Genomic DNA, 12594 nt, shown 5'->3' with positions numbered 1-12594 from the left:
GCTATAAATTTCCCGCTACACTCTGCTTTAAATGTGTCCCAGAGATTCTGGTATGTTGTATCTTTGTTCTCATTGGTTTCAAAGAACATCTTTATTTCTGCCTTCATTTTGTTATGTACCCAGTAGTCATTCAGGAGCAGGTTGTTCAGTTTCCATGTAGTTGAGTGGTTTTGATTGAGTTTCTTAGTCCTGAGTTCTAGTTTGATTGCACTGTGGTCTGAGAGACAGTTTGTTATAATTTCTGTTCTTGTACATTTGCTGAGGAGTGCTTTACTTCCAATTATGTGGTCAATTTTGGAATAAGTGCAATGTGGCACTAAGAAGAATGAATATTCTGTTGATTTGGGGTGGAGAGTTCTGTACATGTCTGTTAGGTCTGCTTGGTGTAGAGATTAGTTCAACTCCTGGATATCCTTGTTAACTTTCTGTCTCATTGATCTGTCTAATGTTGACAGTGGGGTGTTGAAGTCTCCCATTATTATTGTATGGGAGTCTAAATCTCTTTTTAGGTCTCTAAGGACTTGCTTTATGAATCTGGGTGCTCCTGTATTGGGTGCATATATATTTAGGATAGTTAGCTCTTCCTGTTGAATTGATCCCTTTACCATTATGTAATGGCCTTCTTTGTCCCTTTTGATCTTTGATGGTTTAAAGTCTGTTTTATCAGAGAGTAGTATTGCAACTCCTGAATGCTTGTCATCACTGGCCATCAGAGAAATGCAAATCAAAACCACAATAAGATACCATCTCACACCAGTTAGAATGGCAATTCATTAAAAGTCAGGAAACAACAGGTGCTGGAGAAGATGTGGAGAAATAGAAACACTTTTACACTGTTGGTGGGATTGTAAACTAATTCAACTATTATGGAAAACAATATGGCAATTCCTCAAGGATCTAGAACTAGAAGTACCATATGACCCAGCCATCCCATTACTGGGTGTATACCCAAAGGATTATAAATCATGCTGCTATAAAGACACATGCACACGTATGTTCATTGTGGCAATATTCACAATAGCAAAGACTTGGAATCAACCCAAATGTCCAGCAGTGACAGACTGGATTAAGAAAATGTGGCACATATACACCATGGAATACTATGCAGTCATAAAAAAGGATGAGTTTGGGTCCTTTGTAGGGACATGGATGCAGCTGGAAACTATCATTCTCAGCAAACTATCACAAGAACTGAAAACCAAACACTGCATGTTCTCACTCATAGGTGGGAACTGAACAATGAGATCACTTGGACTTGGAATGGGGACGGGGGAGGGGGGAGGGATTGCACTGGGAGTTATACCTGATATAAATGACGAGTTGATGGGTGCAGCACACCAACATGGCACAAGTATACATATGTAACAAACCTGCACGTTATGCATATGTACCCTAGAACTTAAAGTATAATAATAATAAAAAAAAATGTAAAAAACAAAAAAAAGTCAGGGTTTCAATTCACCCTTTTAAGCCTAGATTCAGTCCTCTTTCTACTCCCTTACACTGATACAAAGTATATTTATGAACCTAAAATTACTACAGGAAGGTTTCTATAATCCTGAGGTTGCCTAGGCAAACATGAAGTACATACAGTAAGTATTTTGTGATTTTAAGGGCACAATAAGACACCATTTAATCCAAAACATTTTCCTACTTATCTGTCTGTTCTAATTTTCTTCCAATATAAAGCCTGAAATTCCCACTACTGTTTTAAAATAGACATCAAACATAGAATGATGATGCTTTGGCAGGAATTACTATCACCAGTTACAGAATGCCTATTAAGAGGAGCTTAAGTAAATCAGCTTTTTCCTACCAAGAAGTCTAAAGACGGGTGGCCATTGACATTGGTTCAGTGGTTCACAGATATCAGAGCCAGCATCTCTGTAATTCTCACGAACAGTGATAAAATGGCTGCTGCAGCATCATCACTTACATCTGCATCCAAGGCAAGATAAAAGAAAAACAAGTGTCCAGCTGTGTTAAGAAAGAAAAATCTACCCTGAAACTCCAGTTTACTTCTGCTTGTATCAAATTTAAACTGTGCTACATGGTCATCCCTAGCTACAAGAGAGACTTAGAAATTGTGTTTTTAGCTTTTGTTGCATCTTTAGAATTAAGCATAGGAGAATAAGTTCATAATGGTTGTTTGGTTAGACAACTTATAAGCTCAAAGTCACACAGTCTTTAGAACCCATGTTCAAAATGTACTGTACTTGTGAGGAGAGGTGAACCCTAAGGGTTTATAGCCTTATCCTGTCTGTTTGGATCAGTTTATTAAACAAGCTGAATGTTTTTTGGAAAGCACAGAGCTTCCCAATGAAGGAAACCAGGAGTTTTTAGGCAAAATGTCAAAGGTCAATGGTAGCTCTATGTACTGGAAGCACCAAAAAAAGTTTGAGTATTTCTGTTCTTATGATGGGGAGTAAGGGAAGCAGCTGCTCAAAAATAAAGAGCTCCGAAGAAAAGGGCTGCCACTAGATGGTAGAAACATGAGGACACAGTTTGGATGGAAGTTTTCCCTCTCTCCATGAAAAACCACTTCTAATATGGCAAAAATCACTTTATCTTGTAATGATTTTATTGAGATAATTTAAATACCATACAATTCACATATTTAAAGTGTACATTTCAACGATTTTTTAGCATATTCATGGACATGTGCAAACATTTCCACAGCCAATTTTGGAACATTGTCATCATCTCAAAAGGAAGCACTGTACCCTCGTGCTATCACCTTTATATCCCCCCCAACCTCTCTTAAGGTGAGGGGGGATATAAAGTCCTAAACAACCACCAATCTACTTTCTATCTCTATAAATTTACCTATTCTGGACATGTCATATAAAGGAAGTCATACAATATGTGGCCTTTTGGGTCTAACTTCTTTCATTTGGTACAATGTTTTCAAGGTTCATCCACGTGATAATACACATTATTACTTCATTTCTTTATATGTTTGAATAATATTCCATTATATGAATACCCTACACTTTGTTTATCTGTTCATTAGTTGACGGACATTTGAGTTCTTTCTGCCTTTTGGCTGTTGTGAATAATGCTGCCATAAACATTTGCATACAAGTTTTTGTGTGGACATATGTTTTAATTTCTCTAGAGAATATATCTAGGAATGTAATTTATAGGTCATATGGTAATCTTATGTTAACCATTCAAGGAATTGTCAGAGTGTTTTCTACAGTGGCTGTACCATTTTACATTTTCATAGCCGTGTATAAGAGTTCTGATTTCTCTGCATTCTCACCAACACTTGTTATCTGACTTTTTTATTCCACCCAACCTACTGGGTGTAAAATGATATCTCACTGTGGCTTTCATTTGCATATTTCTGTTTACTAATGCTGTCAAGTATCTTTTCATGTGTTTGTTGGTCATTTTTACATATTCTTTGAATAAATGTCTATTCAGATCCTTTGTCCGTTATTATTTGGGTTATTTGTCTTTTTATTAGTAAGTTGTAAGTGTTCTTTGCATATTATAATTACAAGCCTCTTATTAGATATATGATTTTAAAATATTTTTACCCATTCTTTGGATTGTCTTTTCACTTTATTTCTAGCTTCCTTTGAAGTACAAACATTTTTCAATTTTATTGATGTTCATTTTATCTATTGTTTTTATTTTGTTGTTCACACTTTTGGTGTCATATCCAAAAAAAGCATTACCAAATCTAAATAAACCACCACAAATAAACCACTGTCTTTTATTCTGTGACAGTTTTATGATTTTTAGCTCTTACATTTAGATTTTTTATTTATTTTGAATTAACTTTTGTATATGGTGTGAGGTAAGGGTCTTTTATTTTCATGTGCCTATCCATTTGTTAAAAACACTACTTTTTGCTCATTGAATGGCCTTGCTACCCTTCTTGAAAATGAATTGAGTATAAATATGTCAGTTTATTTCTAAACTCACAATTCTATTTCATCATTCTTTATGTCTGTCATTGTGCCAGTTCCACATTGTCTTGATTACTATTGCTTTGTAGTTAAGTCTTGAAATCAGAAAGTATGAGTTCTCCAGTATGAGTTTTTCAGACAATCTTTTTCAAGATTGTGTCACCATTTTGAGTTCCTTGCAATTACATAGGAGTTTTATAATTGGTCTTCCAATTTCTATAAGGAAGACAGCTGGGATTCTGATAACCATTGCCTTGTATCTGTATTTCAATTTGGAGAGCATTGCTATCTTAAAAATATTAAGTCTTCTGATCCATAAACTGCTTTTAATATTGCAAAATACATTTTTACTGTCTCTTTGCTTTATTTAACCCATTTTCACTTTATTAGTCATGTGTGAAAGAGGAGTATAATAGGGAAATAGAGAGTTTAAGTATAGTGGTATGGAGAACAGAACCCTAGTTTAAAAAAACAGAACATGGTGCCTGTGAGTAAATTCAAGTAGAATAGTTCCCTGTAAGATCAATCCTTTTTAGTTGTTTTGGGGGAAATCCTCAAGGCCCCATTCCAATGCCTCATTTGGGGTCATCTCTTTTTTCCACATGCTGCATCCCCTGGACTCTCTTCCTTTTTACTACTGTGACTGCCATGGCAATGGTTCACATAGGCTGGAAGAGAGATGAGGCCTCTCTGGAGCCATCATTAGTGGTACTCTGGTCAGCAGGGGGTGCCAAGAAGGGCAGTCACTCCCATCTTCTATTTGTGACTATTCACCCCACACACACACCCACAACCCCCATTCCCAGGTGAAAGCCTGGATATGATAACATGATAATACACATTATTAATTCATTTCTTTATATGTTTGAATAATATTCCATTATATGAATACCCTACACTTTGTTTATCTGTTTACTTGTATGCAAATGCCATAAACATTTGCATACAAGCTTTTGTGTGGACATATGTTTTTATTTCTCTTGAGAATATATCTAGGAATGTAAACCTGAAACTGACTGAGAGGTGGCCTGTGTGCTGTTGCAAGAAGGAGACCATGAGTTCTCTGGAGAGGTTTGCATGAATTTGTGAGGATTTTGCTAGGAATTCATGTCAGAACATGATTTATAAGTGATTACCTTGTAGATAGCAAAACTTCTTATTTTCACTATACAATAATTAATTTTTACATTTTCTGAACTGAAAAGATCCACACATTAGCTTCTCCCCTCCTGCTGCACGGTGCATTGAACATCCTAGGGAGGTAATAAATGTTTATCAAGATGCGTTTCAATGCCTTGTCTCTAGATGCTGAAGCAAGCTCTGTTTCCATTCAGGGTACATCAGTGGATCACTGCCCCCACTCCCCATTCCTTTCCTAGTACAATAGTTTGAATTTCAAGAGGACATGGGGTGTATATTTGAGCATTCTATTTCAGGTATGCACCAGAATATTTACTTTATACACATGGGCAGACAAGCAGCTATTAATTAAAATGTGATACCAAATACACTATAGAAGAACTTTGGGGACAAGGCAGTGGCCTCTTGTTACTCTCTTAGAATAACACTGGGTGGCTAGTCATGGATTTATAGTTCTGGATTTATGTTATATGGAATAATTTACACATCTCTGGCTTGTGATCATGAAATCTCCTAATCTTTGATGCCTATGACTGGCAGTTTTTACCTTTGCAAATTCTTTGGTATGCAACTAATGCTGCCTGATACACATGGTGACTAAATATTTATCAAATATTCAGACACTTACTCAGCGGATTAATTATTAAACAAGCTTTCACTGAACTATCTTTCTTTTTGCTACGGCAAATTCTCTGTTGCTCAGTTGACATATGTTCTGAGGAGGCAGGGAAATAGCCAACTCAGCAAATTTTATTACTTTCAAGGTTATGCATTTAAGTGTGTGAAGGCAAGATACACATGAAAGCCCATGTCACTAATTTGGCATGCTTAAAAGAGTGTTTCAAAATATAGGTGAACCTCCTAATGCCTTTGACTTACTTGCTTTTTTAGCACATTTAATTTTTTAAAAGTAAATCATTAGTAACACATTAACTGACAAGAAAAAAATAATCTTCTAACAGATAAAATAATTTTTTCTATAAAACATTATTACAAGATATTCTCCTGTACATTATTTTATTTTCCCTATTAAACCCAGCACGGTTTCTGTACTTCCATTTTATAAATAAAGAAGAGGAGGTTCTAAGTGGCCAAACAGGCACTGGAACCTGTATTCTGTTTTATGCAGCATAAAATATCTATGTTATTAAAGAAAAAGATAAAAAGAGTTGCTACTTAGATACATAGGATTTTATTTTAGCAATATCTTTTATCATTCTCTGTACTCAAACTAAAATTATACTATGGAGAGTTCCTCTCATTTTTGATAGACTCTGCCAAAAATAAGTTACTGTTTTCTTAAACCAGATAAGAATAAATTGGAGGAAGAAGTGAGTACTTTGGATTTGTCTAAAGCAGCTCTACTATGACATCACAATAGTCAGAAGCAGGATGGGCAGGTCTCCATTGATCAAGTGACCATATAGTAAAAACGAGAATCAGTCATCCAAAAACTGGTAACTTTAGAGAGAATTGTAGAAATAAGACAGTAGGGGTAGGGAGGAAAAAAGAAACCAATTTCTGTCACTATCGAACTGTGGCAGAGTATTAAGCAATAAGAATCTGTTTTGTGTCTTTAATATAGAATTTGCACTCCTCTGAAGAATATCAGTTCTTTTACAAGTTTGATATCTGCCTTCAGTTAAATCTAGGTAATTTTATATCTCTCTGATAAGAACAATAGATCTCAGGCTACCATGTATCATACATCCAGCATTTTTATATTCAAATCCAATAATGGGGTCATCTGGTATTTTCCCTTAGATAACCTCAACAAATCACTACAATTAACTTCCAAATGCCAACTCTCTTGCCTTTTCTTTAATATTCATAACCTACCCTTTTTGACAGTCTGCTTAGTCTTGTAAAATAAAACTTTAAACTATAGTCTCCAAATCACGGTAAATAAATAATATGGAAATGAGGTATTTTAACATGCTTCCAAATTATTTTTTGTGAAAAAAAATTTAAAATCACACTATTTTCTATACATGTGATAATTAATGTCTATTCTAAATAGGTCAAGATATTAGTTTTATATTACTGACCTACTCATTAATTATTAATGTATTGTTTCAAATAAATAATAATAATACAAGTTACAACATTATCAGCAGATGTGTTCATGTTGTAAAACAGGAATGGTATATTTAATTAGTTGTAAGTAATACAAATGCTTGACATAAACTCTTGAGACTTCAGATGTGGAGATGTTTTGTGAGAAGCTTTGAAATCCACTGGCATACGCCATTCCTTCATTCAAGACAAATATGTGGGAGAATCAGCAGGAGTCCCTTCTGGCTTCCAGAGAGTGCCCTGGAGCGGTCCACGGGAAGGTGCTGGAAGAGGCAGCCGCAGATGGTCCAGGTACACAATTATTTCAGCCTGAAATGCAGCAGAATAATCAGACTAGTGTTAAAGTATTGCTACAGTGTACATGACCTGGAAACTGTTTTATGAAGGTTGCAGAGACATCCTAGATCTCCTTTGATAATTACAAAGAAAAGATGCTTTCTCTAGAAAATAAGGAGAAGATTCAAATACAAGGCATCATTTATTTAGTCTTAGAGATATAAATGACATTTCTAATAAGTACTTGGATGAATTGTTAAGTAACTGACATTTTACCCCAGAACTTTTAAGTTCTTTATAGAAAAATAAAAGTTCAAATTCTACGGATTTTTCTGGTATTTCCAACTCTATGCTGGAAAATAAAATGGCATGTAAAAAATCAGCAGTTTACCCCCAATAGGATTGCCCACCAAGTAAACTGAAAGGAGAGGGGACGAAAGGATTTGTAGTGTTAGCAATATACAAGGACTGACTTTCAGATCCATGGTAAAGGTCAAGTGTAATATTCAAAAACAAATTAAAAGGCAGCCATTCTATTGGACTCAGAAGATTCTAGCAAATGCTGGGCACCCATGGGCATTGGATCCAAACATGTTTATTGTGATCACACCCCAGATGATGCTGCAAGCACTATTAAAGACCCTATTCGCCACCATCCTTCTTGCATTATGTATGCAGTTATTGTTTTGCATTATGCACTATCTAAAATGATACAAAAACATTTTGCTAAAAAATAAACCACTGGTTTTATGCTTAGCACCAGGATTACAAAATGTGATGTCATGAATTATTCATATCATTCGATTTAATGTAATCATTTTCTCCCCAGAGCTAAGCCTCTGCGAATGGTGTCCTATGCAGCCACTGTTTTGAAGAACTTAATACTAGGGGGAGAAACACCTGGCTTTAACTGACAGTGAATTAGGCTCATTGTCACTTTGGAAAAAAATTGCAATTTAATCTTTGATCTTCTGTACATCCTAATTCCAAGGTACATTTATCAGCACTATGGAATAAACCAACCTTAGAAATTTATAGAATTATTGACCTCGACATTTAGATGTAGACATATATAAGTACACACTTACATTTGAAATTTGAACTATAGAATGGAATTCATCTTTGTTACATTCAAAGCAATAGTGGGACATACTTCTAATTTGCTCTAATAGCAAATAGATTTTGATACACATTTATAATTTATTTAGATCAAATCTTTCAAAGTACTGACCTTAGGACAAAGCATGTTGAGAAAGATAAATACATCAATGCAACTTAGCCCACAGATTAAAGTAATTTATCTTCAAGGCAGCCCCAAAATATCAAAACCAAGAGAACAGAGAGCTTCCAAAAGTGTTTAACTCTACAGAGAAAGGACAAACATCAGCTCAAAATTAGTAGAAGCAACTTTTAAAAATCAGAATCTCCTTATGATAGCCTGTGTTTGATTTTTAAACTATGTTTTAAAATGGTAAAGCTATACAAAAATGTTTTCATTACTCTTAAATTAGAAAATGGTTCATTTGGGGGCTGAATATACGATCCTATTACTATGACAAGAACAGACAGTCAGCGAATCTGATTCCGAAGCCAAATCCCTTTCACTGTCCAGCCCTTGAGCCTTTAAAAAGATAATGATATCACCTCCCCAGTCACCCTCAGGATGTTGTAGGAAGACGTAGATGACATACTGGGAGGTAAAACGTCAAAAACTCTGACGTCATCCCCAAATACGGGGAATTATAATTTAAAACCACCATCATCTATAGTCCATACATGTCTTTAATGGATAGAAGTATAAGAATGAATAAGCAAAGATATTTATGTACATCAATAATAAAGTAAGAAAGGTAAAAAAATCATGTAATAAGAAAAAATAACAACATAGAAATTTAAGAATTAAGTGGTAGTCAAATTTAATTGGAATAACTCACCTCTGTAAAAAACAAGAGGAAGAAAACTTTATACATAGCTCTGGAAAATATCACAACTATGTTCTAAGAACAATGTCTATCTCCCACAGCGTCCAACTTAGTGTCATGCACACAGTTGGGACTCAGCCACTGTTGCCTGATTGATAATGAAGACAGTCACCGTGTTCAACCCAACTGTAATTGAACATTTATTTTTTATAAGGTCAATGTAAAATATGTCTACTGCACCTTTGTGATAACAAATGCATAAAAAGCTTAAAACTCCATCTTTAATGAATAAGAACAAATTGATGATGTTCACTGATTTCCAAAACAGCAATGAGGCATTTTAATGGGAGGGGATATGGAGCAAAGAAGGCAGGGTGGTAGATAGAAAATACTCCTTAAGCTAATGGTTTGCTCAATTTACTTCTAAAATACACCCTTTTCTACTTAACAGCCTTAGGTAAAGAAAGTTCCTCTTTCCCCTAAATAAAAATTATTAGGCATTTTGTCTATTAATCTTAGTAGCATGCTTCAACTAGAGTCTCATTAACATTGTGAACTGGGCCAGAAGATACTGTGTTGCGTTGTAAGAGCTGACATCCTTTCATTTCAAGAGCACCTTGACCTTCTCCAGCAGTGGCATCATGTTGTCCTATCAGAGTTCTTATTACTTCCCAATGCGGCTGCCTGGTCTCCCTAGAGCCCAAGAGCCATCAGCACAGGGTGGTCCCTGAGGCGGCCTGCACAGGAAGCCGCTGGGTTGGGTTTTAATGTGCTCACTCACACACTTACTCACAATTTTAAAAAATTATCATGTATTCAAATCCAAATTAAAAAAAAAAATGTTTGTGCTTAAAAAAAAAAAAAAAAGTCTGGAGAACTGAGAACCAGAGCCAGTGCTTTAAGTCTCTTGGTGAAGCTACAGCCTAATTACTGCCTGCTGTGTGGCGCAGTTAAACACAATCAGTCAGAAAGCCTTAAAGATACAATATCCCTTTTCACAAACTGTCTGCTTGTCAATTCCAAGTCACCCCCCTGCTTTAAATCAACCAACCACAGAGCTGTTATGAACAGCAACTGATTTTCCATGCAGTGCTGCAAAACAAAATCACACTGTATCCTATTTTTAATGGCCACAGTTTTTCAACTGCATAACAAGAGTTAGCTGGCACTGCTGAGCTGAACGGTATCAAAAAAATGGGTTCAAGTAGAAATAGCATGGAACCCTTGAAGTGAACAAGTACAGACCCAATTACAAGTGCATTGTGGTGCTCAGTACCAATTACATCCAAATAACAGTGGAGCAAATTTCCCCTTAATAGTTATATTGTAGACATCAACTTCTTTTATTTTTGTTCCTGCAGGATACAGCTTGATATTGAAAAGAAAAAAAAAACCTGAATCATAAATATTATTTTATTAACACACAGTCTATTTATGCAGAAAGACTCTTCTTTGATGTCAATGTAGGAACATGGTAGCCTGGCCACCAGAGAGGGGGGTTCTGCTTCTTTAGAAAGAATCTGTGGTTTGTCAGAAATTTCACTTGGGAAAATTGGATTTTCTTGCTTGTGTATTGCTTGATAGAAGTGATCTTTTCTCAAACAATATGCTTTTTAATTATTTGAGGCCTAGGGACATAAACAGGCAGTTTGATGTTTCTTTTTAAAAGAAACCTTAGCCCCATCTCCAAAGTAATGAGCAAAATTAGTCAGTCAATGAATTGAGGAAGCTGCCACTTGGGACTCCAGGGGTTGACATTTGACAGGTTTCTTAAAAGCTAGAAGAAGAAAGAAAGAAACAGGTAAACAAATGAGACTGAATGGGAGCAGAGGTGATAGGAAAGGCGGCATGCACAGCAAAGTAATCCTCAAAATCTTGGAGCTACAACATGGGGAAAGAAGAGGTCAGGAGATCAGACTAAACAAAACAGAACCAAGAAAATGCAGCCAATGAATATGGATTGTGTTTTGCTGACTATCATAGAGTCAGAGAAACAAGGGCCTGGCAAGGTCAGCCTGTGTAATCCTGGACCACGCGTTATCCCAGTGGCTGCCCTCACTCTGCTGGAAAGATCTGCTGCCAATGGCCAGCTTTCATTTGTTCCTTGGGTACTGGCTTCATTTTTAATTTCTTCTAAATCCACACGAGAACACTAGTAGTTACAAAATGCCACATCTTCTGGAGGCTGACCAATCAGGCTGGAGAAAGGTTGCAAGAAAAATAAGTTATTTCCAGGGCATTGTCAACATGCTGCTAAGGATGAGAGCACAATGTGAGTAAATAGATATTTAGCTGTCCCTATCTTCTCCCCATTTTCTCTTTATTTGGCACCATGAGGTGAAGCACATGGTCCAGTATTTTCCCCAGCTTTGATCCTTTGCTTTTTCCTTTTTTCCTACTCAGTGTAAGCTTCATCTTGAAACACAAAACAAAATATGTTATTTAGGTAGAAGACAATATTCAAAAGTTTTATTTCAAATGAAAAATAAATGGGAGATGCCACGGATTAAAGGTAAACATTAGAACTACTAACTTATCCAACCCTCTCATTTTAGAGATGAGGAAACTGAGGCCTGAGAACAACGTGAATTCTACAATACACTTCCTGTCAGAAGGCAGCGGTGTCAATGGCCATGACAACACTTGGAACTGATTCCAAGACACGTGGTTGCCGTGGGAATGCTATTTATTGTACATAGTGACTCACAAATCTAGGTTATGTGAACTATAAAAAGTCTGACTCAGAACTCCAGAGAGTAAGGAGCTAATACTATTTGAAATATAGGCCATAGACTGTGATATAACGACGTTTGTAGAGTTATTTCTCAAGGCAGCATTATTCAAAGCAACATTCGACGTAGTCATACATCCATTAATGAATATGTGTCATGACACTAACCAAAATAGCTTTGGATAACAATTAGCAAACGTACTTCTGGGCATTTTTGGTGAGAGAGAGGGAAGTAGAGGTAGGGCTGAGGTTGGAGGTGTGGGAAGGGAGAGGGACTCAAAGAAAGAAGGGTGGGTGCTGTGGAGAGCGAGGACTTCTGGAGGCCAGTGAGGGAGGGGAGCTGAGGCCAGGATCTGCCAACAGCCCAGGTCTGAGTTGCGAGGAGGACTGGAGGGTCTGGGAGAAGGACCATGAACCTTTCTTTTGCCCCAGCTCAACTTCCATGTCACCCAAAAATGTTAAGTTTCCCTTCAGATCCTGCATTTAAATGATTTTAGTTCTTCCTCCCTTACCCCAAATTTCCCCAACA

At 36.4% G+C, this 12594-nt stretch overlaps 1 long non-coding RNA gene across 3 annotated transcripts; it reads left to right on the top strand.

Moving 5' to 3' along the window:
- The first annotated feature begins 6440 nt into the window (after positions 1–6440).
- On the top strand, positions 6441–12081 carry LOC103886847. 3 transcript variants are annotated; one of them, XR_650674.3, is made up of 4 exons: positions 6441–6517; positions 6646–6712; positions 7256–7427; positions 11890–12081. It is a non-coding gene; the product is annotated as an uncharacterized LOC103886847 (long non-coding RNA). The 3 variants fall into 3 exon arrangements; XR_650676.2 differs by lacking the exon at positions 11890–12081 and adding an exon at positions 9436–9626; XR_002523832.2 differs by lacking the exon at positions 11890–12081 and adding an exon at positions 8242–9419.
- Positions 12082–12594: the final 513 nt, after the last annotated feature.

The sequence above is a fragment of the Papio anubis genome, chromosome 8 (assembly GCF_008728515.1).
Source record: "Papio anubis isolate 15944 chromosome 8, Panubis1.0, whole genome shotgun sequence".
NCBI classification, from domain to species: domain Eukaryota; kingdom Metazoa; phylum Chordata; class Mammalia; order Primates; family Cercopithecidae; genus Papio; species Papio anubis.
Note: the sequence above shows the minus strand (reverse complement) of the source record. Positions and strands in the feature narration are given on the sequence as shown.